The sequence below is a fragment of the Aotus nancymaae genome, unplaced genomic scaffold, assembly GCF_030222135.1.
Source record: "Aotus nancymaae isolate 86718 unplaced genomic scaffold, 86718_ANA_hifiasm-v0.15.2.pri h1tg000083l, whole genome shotgun sequence".
Lineage (NCBI taxonomy): Eukaryota > Metazoa > Chordata > Mammalia > Primates > Aotidae > Aotus > Aotus nancymaae.
This window is the reverse complement of record NW_026988498.1, coordinates 6,986,685-6,999,416: the sequence shown is the minus strand read 5'-3', so window position 1 is coordinate 6,999,416 and position 12,732 is coordinate 6,986,685. Positions and strand designations below refer to the sequence as shown.

Below are 12,732 nucleotides of genomic sequence, written 5' to 3'. Positions count from 1 at the left end.
TAGTGTATAGGTTTTCTGAGGAATCGTCATCAATTATTTGTTCTGCTTCTATTTTGGATTAAGCCGTCACAATAGTTTTTCTTTAATTTTTCCAAGAGTTTAGACTCTACTGGGGCTTGGAAAGTGAGTTACAACATTGTGAAACACCACGTAGATAAGTTTCCTACCTTAAAAACAAAATAACAATGATGCTATCATCAATTCTTCTTCCCATTAGTTTTCCATCCAAAACCAAGGACCATCTATTTCATGAAAGTTACCTAGATTTAAAAATGCTACTCAACCATGAACAAAATACTAAGCTTCACCATGTCAGATTCTCATATTTTAATTTTTTTTTTAGGGATAGGCTGGCCTCAAACTCCTGGCCTTAAGCAATTCCCCCACCTCAGCTTCCTGAGTAGCTGGGATTAAAGGCACTGAGCCACCCTATCCAGTTAGTAAATCCTCTTTAAAAATTTCAAGGGGTTTAAGCTCTCACTAAAGTTAGAAATAGGGTCTCACCTTGTGTCTACAAGAGTAAAAATGACCAGGATGGTTTTCTGGTATCACAGTCAGGTTCTAAGGACAAAAACAAACAAACAAACAAACAAAAAACCCAGGAAGTAGTGGGGTGCCCCTGGAAGCAATTTTTTTTGGCTAAGCCTTATATGGAGTTGGGGGATGTGAAGAGGCTACACATAATGTCCCAGCGATGCAATTGTACCTGCCCCAAGAAGGCACGCACCTCAACCAACTTTCTCAACTCTGCCTATCATGCATGGATCTAAGTCAAACTGTGCTTGTTTCACATGGTGGAAACAGAGGACTTGTGTTAGAGGAGGTGCCACTGTGATTGAATCCACAATAGAGCAAATGAAGTGCTAAAAGAGTAATAGCATTTTCCTCAAATTATATGATCACTGGGAACCCAGCATTTTGAAAAAGTGTTCAAACATCAGAGAATGGGGTTGGTATCATGTAGTTGAGAGCGATGGTATTGGGCCTTATAGTCTGATTTCTGAAAGCCTTATAATGAGGGTGGAGTGGATATACATTCCATTCTTTGGCTGTATTTCTGTTCAACAAAGCCTGCAATTTTCAGTCACTTGAAAATGTAATTATAGATAATGTTTGCATCAGTAGCAAGAATACAATAAGCACACAGGGCATGAAAACTCCACTCAAATCACATCCTCCCTGGTTATGGTGCTTGTGTCCTGCCAAGAGTAAAGGCATTTCGACAAGCCAATGTTCGGTATGAAATGGTTTGTGGGTTAGAACAACCCATGCACGAATTCTCCTCTAACTTTTCTATTATCCCTTCTTTTACATTGGGTATCTACACATAGACAGAAATTTATGATTTGCTGAAAATGCAGAATCCCATCAAATATTTATGCACTTGAGCACAAAGCTATGGAGAGGCTGAAAGTGTAATGACCCTTGAAATGGACCAGGTGCCACATGTCGGCTGGTCACAGCTGTCCATCACCAAAACTCTATTGTTATCTTGCATAAAAGCTCACTTATTCTATTGCCTACTTATGAGGCTCACGTAAGGTAGAGAGCATAAAAACGGATGTTACTGTAGAAAGCATAATGCATAAGGTTATCAACTGAGGTGGGTTGTGGGGACAAAATGCCACCTGAGAGCCATTTTCTAATTCACAAGGCGGCATACAGCATACTGCCACCTGAGAAGGCCAAGTATTCATCTAAGTCATATGAAAAATTCTCAAGTTCGAAGTTAATGGGGGAAAAATGCCAGGTGTCTAATGAAATCCTCCAAAGAAACCTCTTCATAAAATATACCATTATCATAAATGAAGAATAAGTGCCCACCTTAGCATTCAATGTTAATTGCTTCTTTATCTTGGCAGTGAGAATCTGCCTGAGGCATTAAGAGATCTTGACACCGCTTGGGTGTCTCTATCCACTGACACATCTCTTACAATGCTCTTGCCTTCCAGCCTCAGAAATTGCTCTATGAAATAAAATCAAGAAAAAGCAATTTATGTAAAACAGCACACAAAAAGTAGAAGATTGTTGGGTAACAGCTAAGAACCTGTATTTCACACTCAAAACCCACATAGTCAGTTGCCAATGGGCCAACCTATCTAGAAACTCAACCTGTTTATATCAAAGAATCCTCAAAAGACTTCCAGGCCATCTCAGGTTTTGAAAATGACAGACCGAGGTACACTTTTGGGTTTCCAGTACTACCACCTTTTAGAACCTCAATATCTTCATTTGCAAGATGGAAATGACACAAATTACCAATAAAAAATTTTCTGAGAATTACTGATAAAATATAAATTCCTTAGTCTGATGTCTAGCCCACGGTGTATCCTCAATCAAGAACTAATCTCATAAAATAGTTCAGAAAATGTAACCACAGGACGGCAGCATCCCTTAAAGTGTTAGTAATCAGAATTAAAGGAAACACACACCAAAAAGCAGTATATGATTGGCAAGGAATTAGTTTGGTTGACATTAGAAAACATTTTCTGGCTTCTGTGGTCTGCACAATTATTACTTGAACAGGGATCTGCAAACAAATCTGGAACAGAAGTAGCCCGTCCTTAGGAGACCTGAAAAATGAGACCAAGAGAAGCAAGATAAAAGTGTGGCCATCACGCGGCTTCTAAGGTGACTAAAGTCCAATTTTGGTCACTTTTTACAATAGATTTAAAACCAACTGAAAGTCTGCCTATAAAGTTAATTAGATTTCTTTGACACCGATAAGAGAAAAAGTGCTAATTACAAAGTACCAATTAATTTGTACAGAAATATTTGTACTATCTGTGTGATTACCCCCTTCTCCAAAGATTTTGCCAGCTTTCAGTCAGAGACCTAGTTTTCCCTTCCCAACAATCTCAACAGTGGCAGTCATCTCTGACATTGCCAAAGGCCCCTCTGCCTCCAGCAAAGTCCCCTGGTTCACCCTAATGCAAAGTGCTGTGTGATGAGAGGCAGGAGTCTGCATTCTGGAGGTCACATTCACAGCCTGGAGAGTTCCTCCACAGTCAATATCACACTCAGCTACAGTAGGTGCCAAATATTCCCCTGGCCTGTCATGGAGGATATTCCTCAACAATGGATTCACACACCAAGGCTTTAGGCTTCCAAATGGAATCTGTGCTGTCTGATCTAGAGAATCAAGTCACTTGCAGCACTGGGAGTAAACTGTCACACTCTGTGGAGTCTCCGATCTCTTACCACTCCAAAGGCCCTATCAGCTACATCAGAAGAAAGAAGTGTCTGTTTATTAACCACCAAAATAATGAGGACACACCTTGCAGCTGGACACCAAGTAGATGCTGCAGATAACCCACATACCAATCCCCTTGTCTTAACCCTATGCCACTACATAAGGTAAAAATCACCAATTCCTTCTCTAGGTCATTTCCTGCCATAGGGACTCTCTCAATCTACACCCTCCAGGCATTCTGCAGTCTGAGCACCTAATGAGGCCACCCTAGGCTGCAGGGTCTACAGTCCTCCCGCTCCATATTCATATCATCAAAATTGTTTCCCTGGTCGGGCGCGGTGGCTCACGCCTGTAATCCCAGCACTTAGAGAGGCCAAGGTGGGCAGATCACTTGAGCTCAGGAGTTTGAGACCTGCCTGGCCAACATGGTGAAACCCCATCTCCACTAAATGTTCAAAAAAATTAGCCAGGTGTGGTGGCGGAAGCCTAAAATCCCAGCTACCTGGGAGGCTGAGGCAGGAGAATCACTTGAACCCAGGATATGGAGTTTCAGGAGGTAGAGGTTGCAGTGAACTGAGATCACAAAAAAAAAAAAAAGTTTCCTTAACGGCTGGGTTTCTGCAAGGGTTGGGATTCCCATTATGTCAGAATCAGCCTTCATACTGCATGGCTAATTATCTTCCCATAAGAAAATCAGAATCTATTTCAGCAGGCGTAGAGAAGAGCTTTTCACAAGGCTCATGTGGAGATATTGCCTTTGATTCACCCCATCCCAGAATGGAAAGGTCTGACCACAAGTTCACGGCAGGAACATGAACTGCATTTTACTTCTCAATCATCATGCAGAAAGGCGAGGGAGAAAAAAAAATGTCTTCATGATGTTGTCCTGGGGACTGAGCACTTTCTGAAAGTTCACTTGGGAGCAATAATGCTTTATGGGTCTTTGCTAGAGACTTAAAAGCAGGAAAGTTCTGAAGAAGAAAACATTTACTCTTCAGTTATAATGAAGTTCCATTAGACTTGATTCTCCCAGGAATTGCAGGGGAACTTGCGGTCAGTTTTAAGTACCAGGAAGCTATAAAATATTTAGGTTGTCATTTATTTCCCAACATTAGTCTGACAATAACACTGTGGGGCAGGTAAGCAGAATATTTTATTATCCTTATTTTCTAGTGGAGGAATCTTGACAAGTCAACTGAGACTTGAAGCAGGCACAGAAGAGATCAGAAGACAGGCCAGGCATTCTCATGAAATGGTGGCAAAGGACGCCTAGCCTTGAGGGACACCCTTCCACTGTGGTGCTGGGAGAGGCCACGACGCCTCGTCCCTAGTGGTTCCATTCTATGACACACAGTGCAAGTCAAACAAGAGGAAGTTACTGCTATGAACAATTGAAATTTACACATAGCCAATGGAACTAAAACCATCTTTGCAGTAAGAAAATTATTTCCTAAATTCTGCAGCGAGTACTCGACCAAGGAGAAAAAAAGGACTTGCCTCTCAGTCTCCTCTCCAACACAGGAGAGGAGCACTTCTCTAAAAGGCCTCTAAGACACAAGAAGTAAAAACACATTCCCAAGTGCTCTAGGTACCCACAAGAGAAACACACACCATCCATTCGATGCTGGCAGCTACTTTTTGACATCACAGCATAAAAGAAAAAGGGGAACAAGGAGACAGGAAAACATGAGCTTGTGGTGAAAAGAAAGAACCCCAGATCCATGAAGAGGCAATGTAAAGATGACTTAATATTAAGAAACTGCTTTGAGACAGGGCGGCCAGCAGCATTCAGCAGTGTTCAGGCTTCTCAAAGGACTCCTGTGTTATCTCTCAATCCTGACACCAAGAAAAGATGGCTGGCTGGACAAAGGGAGTCATGAGGAAAGATGTTACCAGAGTGGGCTGAAGTGAGTAATTGCAGTTGGAGTCCTCCTGGTGACAATTTTGAGAAGGCAAACACAGCTGCAGCACAGCCAAATATAGCCGGCCCAGACAAAGACATCCATAAAGTTAATCATTCTGAAACACGCCACCCTTATGCTCAACCCGAAAACTCAACACTCCTCCTATAATGTAGGAAGTCAAAATACATTTCAATGCACAGAAACAAGCAGCTGCTCCAGTGGAATTTACAAGTGATGAGTTAGGTATTTGGATACTGCTCTCCTCCTGAGGCTCCAATCCTGAGAACTATGTCCCGGACGGATGTGGCCCCTTCTCTTGAAACTGAGGAAGCCGTTCAGGAAAAGGATAATAAAACAGGCTTTAGAGGAGTTTTTTTTTTTAAAGATATAAATCAGGAAAACATATGAAAGGCAACAAGAAAACTTTAGAAAAAGCTGTACTGTTTATGACCACACTGAATCAAGGCCAGGGTACAGAGATTCAGCAATGAAGAGCAGAGCAAAACAAACAACGAAGTAAATCCACATTAGTCCGCTACCAAATGCTGTCTTCACGCTTTTGGGAATCATCTTTCTATGATTCCCCTAACAGTTTTCAAGGACAAAATTATTTCAACCCCGTTTCACTTGATATCCAACGTCTTCCTTGAGTTCCAAAGAGAAAACACCTGGGTGTGTGTGTGTAGCGGGGTGAGTATTTAAGTTGGTTTACACCAATTTACCCACTTCCAGGCATGTGCATCTGCTGCAACATTCATCTTTTTAAAATGTTCAGTTTACATGCTGGACTCCTATTAGACAATCAAAATTTCAAGGACTCCTTTCAACAGCGACAGGTGGCCATGGGATAATGACATGGATCACATAAAATGGCAGCAGCAGCAAAGAGGCACAAGGGAGGGAATGTGGTCCGGGGAGGACCACGTGTGCCTGTGCAGCAAGAAAACATCCACGGGGTAGCAACTGTCCAGATTTTTCTGTGAAGAGTCTGTTGTTCTTCCTACTCTAATTCTGAAAAGACCTTGAGAGGGCAACATCTCAACTGCCACTGAGAAATAGAAGCTGCCCCCAACTCCAAGGACTCAGCAGTGAGGGGAGAAGAGGCCATTAAAAGGGTAAGTGTCTCAGCTTTTCACCCAATAACATGGCAGGATTACCAGAGTTGAGTTTTTTTTCACCCTTAATAGGAGTTAATCCAAAGTTTTGGTCAAAAGAGTTGAAATATAGTCCTGAGAGTTTTTTCTAGCAGTATCACTAATTTGCAGTACAACTTTGGTCAAGATTTAAAATTCTTGTGAACATGTAAATCTTTCAGTTATAATGGTAATAATCCATAAACACATGTATCATGACTTTTGCAACTAAAGACTATTTAATGGCAAATATTTTAAGAAAGTGAAACACTATGCTGTATTAGTTTGTTTTCATACTGCTATAAAGAACTGCCTGAGACTGGTTAATTTATAAAGTAAAGAGTTTTAACTGACTCACAGTTCAGCATGGCTGGGAAGACCTCGGGAAACTTATGGCAGAAAGGAAAGGGGAAGCAAGGCAACTTCTTCACAAGGTGGCAAGAAGTACAAGTGTTGAGTGAAAGGGGAAGAGCCCCTTAAAAAACCATCAGATTTCCGGAGAACTACTTTCACGAGAACAGCACAGGTGAAACCGTCCCTGTAACTCAATTACCTCAACATGCTCGCTCCCGTGACACGTGGGGAATATGATGATTATGGTTCAAGATGAGATCTGGGTGGGGACAGAAAGCCTAACCATATCATACGTCCAGTAATATGAGTTCCCAGAAATATATATACTTATAGTCACCTATATATACATACATATGTATATACTCCCACACATATTTTAGGCCTACTGACCATAGCTAGGTAAGTAACATTTTACTCTTTTAGCCTAAAGGACCAACCCATTGTCTTTGTGTCAGATAAATGAGGTTCAACTTTCCTGCTACTAGGAGAAAGGAAGACAATTTTGGGAAAAGGATATAAAATATCACCTTAAAATTTAATGAAATTAAGTCAACCTATGAACTTTCTTTAGAAAAAGCATAAAATCAAGACTTTCAGCTGTGGTACTGGGGAAACCATTTCCATGGTTATGACAGAGAGCACCACATACTTACTAAAGAGACAAACTTCTGGGACTTCTTTATTTTATTATTATTAGAAGAAGGAGTCTTGCTCTGTTACCCAGGCTGGAGTGTAGTGGCACAATCTCGGCTCACTGCAACCTCCACCTCCTGGGTTCAGGCGATTCTCCTGCCTCACCCTCACAAGTAGCTGGGACTACTGGCATGCGCCACCATGCCCAGCTAATTGTTTTATTTTTAGTAGACACAGGGTCTTGCCATGTTGGCTAGGTTGGTCTTGAACTCCTGACCTCAGGTGATCCGTTTGCCTCAGCCTCCCAAAGTGCTGGGATTACAGGCATCAGCCACCGTGCCTGGTCAACTTCTTTAATCATTGAGACTTAAAATCAAAACTTACATATGTATCCTACCTTTAAAGCCCTATTACTGTGAGAGGAATACTGGAAAACTGGTCAACTATCTGGGTGATTGGTGGGCTGCTAATCTGGAGGACGCACAAACTGTTTAAATCAAGATCTCTTCAGAATAGATTTCTTCATTTAAAACCTGACCTCAAGTAAAAGGTCACATAGCCTGATAGAAAAATACAGAATAATAAGCCGACCTGATAGTTTAAATACAGCCTAAACTTACTTTACATAAATCTTTAAGAGAAAAAAAAATGTGTCTAATAATTTGCTGGTTAAGTTTGCTCTGAGGCATTCATTCAAAAGGAGTAAATAAAATTTAACTAAAATCTGAATTTGTACTCATATGTCATTTTGAAAGCCGTAAGATTACATTTATTAGCATTACATTTTAAATTAGCTGATTTTAAAACATCACTCTCAGTATCTAAACACAATAAACAATCTGCAGTTCATAAAAGAGACCGTTCATAAAACCCCAGGTTGGCACGGCGAAAGTGTAAATCTCAAATACGCTCACAAGGCATTTCAGCCACATAACTGGAATTGTATTTCTATAAAAACAGTTGGAGTAATCACTTTCTGTCATGATTTAGAACAAATGGGGAGAGTGAAGCTGTTCAAAATCTCCCTCAATGTCTCCCCCTTTCTTTCAAGGGTCCTTTAGGAGGAGTCTAAAGCTCTCACTAAATGAAAAAGACATTCCCAGGAGGAGAAGGTGGTTTACATCCCTTCACATCTGGATTCAGAGCATGAGGATATTGGATGGAACAATTACTTGGTGATGATGCTAAAGGGGAATAATTATTTTACAATTACCTAAGAGCATCACATTTGCTGCTCTAATTAGTTTTTGTTTCCCACATAGGTTTTCCCAGGAATGTGCAGCTCCATTTCTCTTAGGTTTAGCAAGAGCTGTTTCTTAAGGAAAAATAAAAATAAATTTTCTGCACTGCTACACAAGTAGCACATCACTGATACTGGCTTCATTATATTACTCGGCACCTCCTTGGCGGGAGGAAACAAATAGGATGCATGAGAACTTGTAGGTGCTAATGAACTGGAAATCATTAGTAGTTTCCCAACCCTCCCTTCTGCGCTTTTGTAAAACAAACATTACACTGACAAACACCTAACTCTCTGTGATGGCCTAATCCGAAAACAAAAAGCAAAAATGTGACCCTCCCCTGAAGAAACAAAATCTCCTCAACAGTAATACTCTAATATGGAAATAATGACCTATTAAATTTGGGTAAAGTACAGCACTGAACATAAACATTGATGACTTATTAATTTTGCTCGTTGAAACATGTTGGAAATACAACGTTTTCCATTTAAATGCAAATTAGATACAGAATGCTTATAGTATTATTTAACATTTATGAGAGTTTGTTTTCATTTTTGTTAGTTTTACAAAAAAATTCAACAATGACATCATATTCCCATTATAATCTACATATAAGCCTCAACAATGACCATTACCCTGAATGCCGGGTCGTATTGTGTACTGGTTGTGTTACACTTAACTGTATCAGATTATTTTGCATGCTAAACATAGCCTGTGTTTTTATAAGTAAATGAGTGTTTAACCTTTAATAAACAAAAGCAAGGAAGGGATAAAGAGAAATCAACTTTGGGGATTTATGTAAAAAAGGAAAGGATATTGCAGTCTTTTACCAGAGGCCAAATATCGTGTTATTATAGCTGTTAGGGGGAGGAAAAAAAACACACTGAGAGGTGAAAAACACTCTAAATGATTCCATGAAATCTTAATTACTAGGTTCATATCTAAAAATCCCATCTCCTTTTTATCTAGTCTTTCAAGGGTCTTGTTTCCCCAGCTCACTGCATCTCATCAACAGATGCCAAAGTAATCTCAACCCAGCAAATTACAATTAAACAGCAAGATTTAACAATTAAAATAATACCTCTGCCCAGATCAAAGATAACATTAGTGTTCTAAAAAGCCAATGTGGGATGAATACTTCGTCTCGGAAAGCAGCTCATACTAAAATATGTGCTGTTAACTGAGAAATCTCAACTGAAAAAAATACTTTTAAAATTTTTCTTAAAGAACCATATGCAAAGCGTTTTCTTTAGACTTTTTTCATTTTAATTTCCTTTCATAACCATTATGGTATCAGGTGATAAACATCAGTTATCTTTATCATTTATATAACTGCATTGTCTACATAGACTTTAAATGTTCATGAAGGAGATAAACAGGACCCCTACTGCTTTTGAGCTTCATCTTGCTGGAACCTTGTAAACCAAAAAAATTTTTCATTAAAATGTATTCTCGTTAGTTGATATACAGAATAACTGACTTCGAATCAAACTAGAAAGTATAAAATGATGTTTCATGTATCAATTCTGAACAGGTAATATATTTTCTTATGTTCATTCTCACGTGGCAGTTTTGATTTTCTGATAAAACTGTATTCATACCCTTTAATTCAGTTTTCTTCTCTGCAACAACCCATGAACATATGGTTACATGCCACCCCATGTGTTCGATTACTCGAAAACCACAGCTTTGCCATTTACTGCCTATGTCGCAGGGGCAAGCAGGTCACTTCCGCAAACATCATCTGTAAAAAGTGGGCAATACTCACCCTGCAGATTAGAGACCATGTGAATAAACTCTCCTGGTGCATAGCAGGCACTCAACTAACAACTCACGTTTCCTTATTTTGGGTGGGGAGGCAGTAATTATTTCTTAAGACTAGTCACACGGCCCCTCTAACAGTTTCTTAATCTACAAAATGAGGTCTGATGAGATGGTCTCCCAAGCGCTTTTCAGCTTTAACAAGATGTCCTCAGAACCACCCTTCAGTTTAATTATACAGATATTTTGCCAGCTATCCTAACTTGAAAGGACTTAACAAAAAGCCAATTCATCAAGTTGATGAATTTACAGTCAAGATAACTTTTCTCATTTTCAGTAAGGTTACCTATCAAATATTAAAAAATTAAGATTTATTTTCAGTTTATTAGTAGACTCTTAGTGTCTTATTCTAACACTTAATACTTTTAAGCTGTGTTTAGTTTTCTAACTGTAATTTCTCATTTTTAAGACATCATTTATTAGCTATGTTTAAAAATTCAAAACCATTTACAAACCCTAAATGCATGTATATGGTCATTAAAAAGGCGAATCGAAGGAAGAAACACCCCCAACACACACACACCAGATCTTAATTGAAAACCAATTGTCAGTTTAAAATCAAATTTAAAAAAATTCACTGCCTGTTTTCATTATACTTTGTTGCAAATATCGTAGATGATATTCTATAGTAACACAAAGACACTGAAACTTTAATAGTCAAGATTATTTAAAATGTCCATTTCCATTTATAGTTTTGATACTGAATGTTTAAAACCCCACAACTTTTGAAGCACATGTTAGAGCAATTCTATACCACTACAGAGTCTTAAACGATCTGGGCTCTTTAAATACTGGATAACTCGTGGGGCCATCAAGTGTAATAATTCATCTCAAAAGCTATTTGTTCATCTGCCTTGAGGACTAAAACATATTACATCTTGCAAAGTTATCTAATATATTCTTGTGGGAAAAAGCCATTGAAAATGTTCTACTGCTTTAGAAAAATCAACAGAAGAAAAGCCCCTATGTTTTCAGTTCCTTTTAGGAATAGGCCAATATCTAGCCAACTGCAATTTAGTCCAAACGGTGATATACCACACATGAGAATCAGTCCTGAAAACAATCCACATGGCTATCTTCTCAACTGCATGACTATAGCAATAAAACTTACGACCTAGGCAGATTTCATGCATTTTCAAATTGTCACCCCTCCAACACCTCTACCCCCAGATACAGTATCTAATGTGAGTTAATTACCAGCAATTCTGAAAAGCATGCTATAGTGTTCTTGGGGCTATAGAGACACACAACATATTTTGGAAACAACTAATAAAACTATCATTTACAAATCTTTTTTTTTCTTCCTTGAGTTCAATTAAGCAATAGCTGACAACGCTGAGAACAATTTGGGTTTGATTCCAAAGGCTATCATTTGGAAATAACTAACATTTGGAAGAGAAGTGGGGTAGAAGTCACATTAGGATTGTCATAGGAGACTCCATGGCTGAGGCACAAGGGCTCAGTTCAGAGGAAATCATTTAAACAGGCCACATTCATCCACCAAATGGAAAGGATAAATTAAATTTTCATAATTCATAATTGACAAGAAACTGCATCTTTCTGAGGTCATTAACACTTTAAATTCATAGAGCATTCCTCAGCTTAGATATATGATGGTCACTTTAGTAGCAGGTGACCATAAATTCAAAATCACGATTAAGCGAATTCTTCAGTTAAGCCTGAACACTCCAGCCTCTAGAGGAGAAAACGCGTAAGACTTTCACAATAGCTCATGGGCAAACATGAATTATATGTCTACATAGGTCTATAATTTAAGATAGGGGACAGGACAGACGTCTCTTAAAACAAATATCATGGAAATGTTACTAATTACTACCAAAAAGGAATATTAATTCATGTTATGTGATCTCAGTTTAAACGATGAACTTGATCGTGTACAAGAAAGTTAACATTCTCAATAATGACTCAAAAGACAATTCGTAGCAGATTCTATCATCCCTCTCCTCTACACCCCCTCTTTTTTCTTTTTCGGTACTTGTAGCTCAAACAATTGGCCACTGCAGAATTTCTCAAGAATCTCTTAACTCCTAACACTTAACATGCTAGAAAATGAATCTAGCATGTCAGGGCAAAGTTAGTTGCCAGGGAAATGGATCACAGAACCTGAATACTGCAGGTTACCATAAGGTGCCAGAAAGAATACGGATGTTTAGTCCCACGGTGGGTAGAACAGGAAACATTTTCCATGTACTCTTACCATACAAATCCCTTCCTCCCCCTACCAGATTCAATTAATTACAACTTAGATCCGCTATTCAATTTCCCAACTGATCAGAGAGAATTTTATATGTCCGAAAAGGACACAGACCTTTTGGTCCCACTCTGGCAATCCTTTCTTTTTTGGTTTCCTTTTCCTAACATGACTGAAATACAAAGATCCTACTGACCCTCCCTGAGCTAATAAAAACTTTCCTATCAAGCCAGCGAAAAAT

General features: G+C 39.0%; 1 protein-coding gene across 15 annotated transcripts in view; it reads right to left on the bottom strand.

Annotated features, from left to right (window-relative positions):
• Nucleotides 1-12,732, bottom strand: part of CELF2 (CUGBP Elav-like family member 2) — an 854,489-nt gene that overhangs the window by 301,166 nt on the left and 540,591 nt on the right. The gene's annotated exons all lie outside the window — the stretch shown is intronic.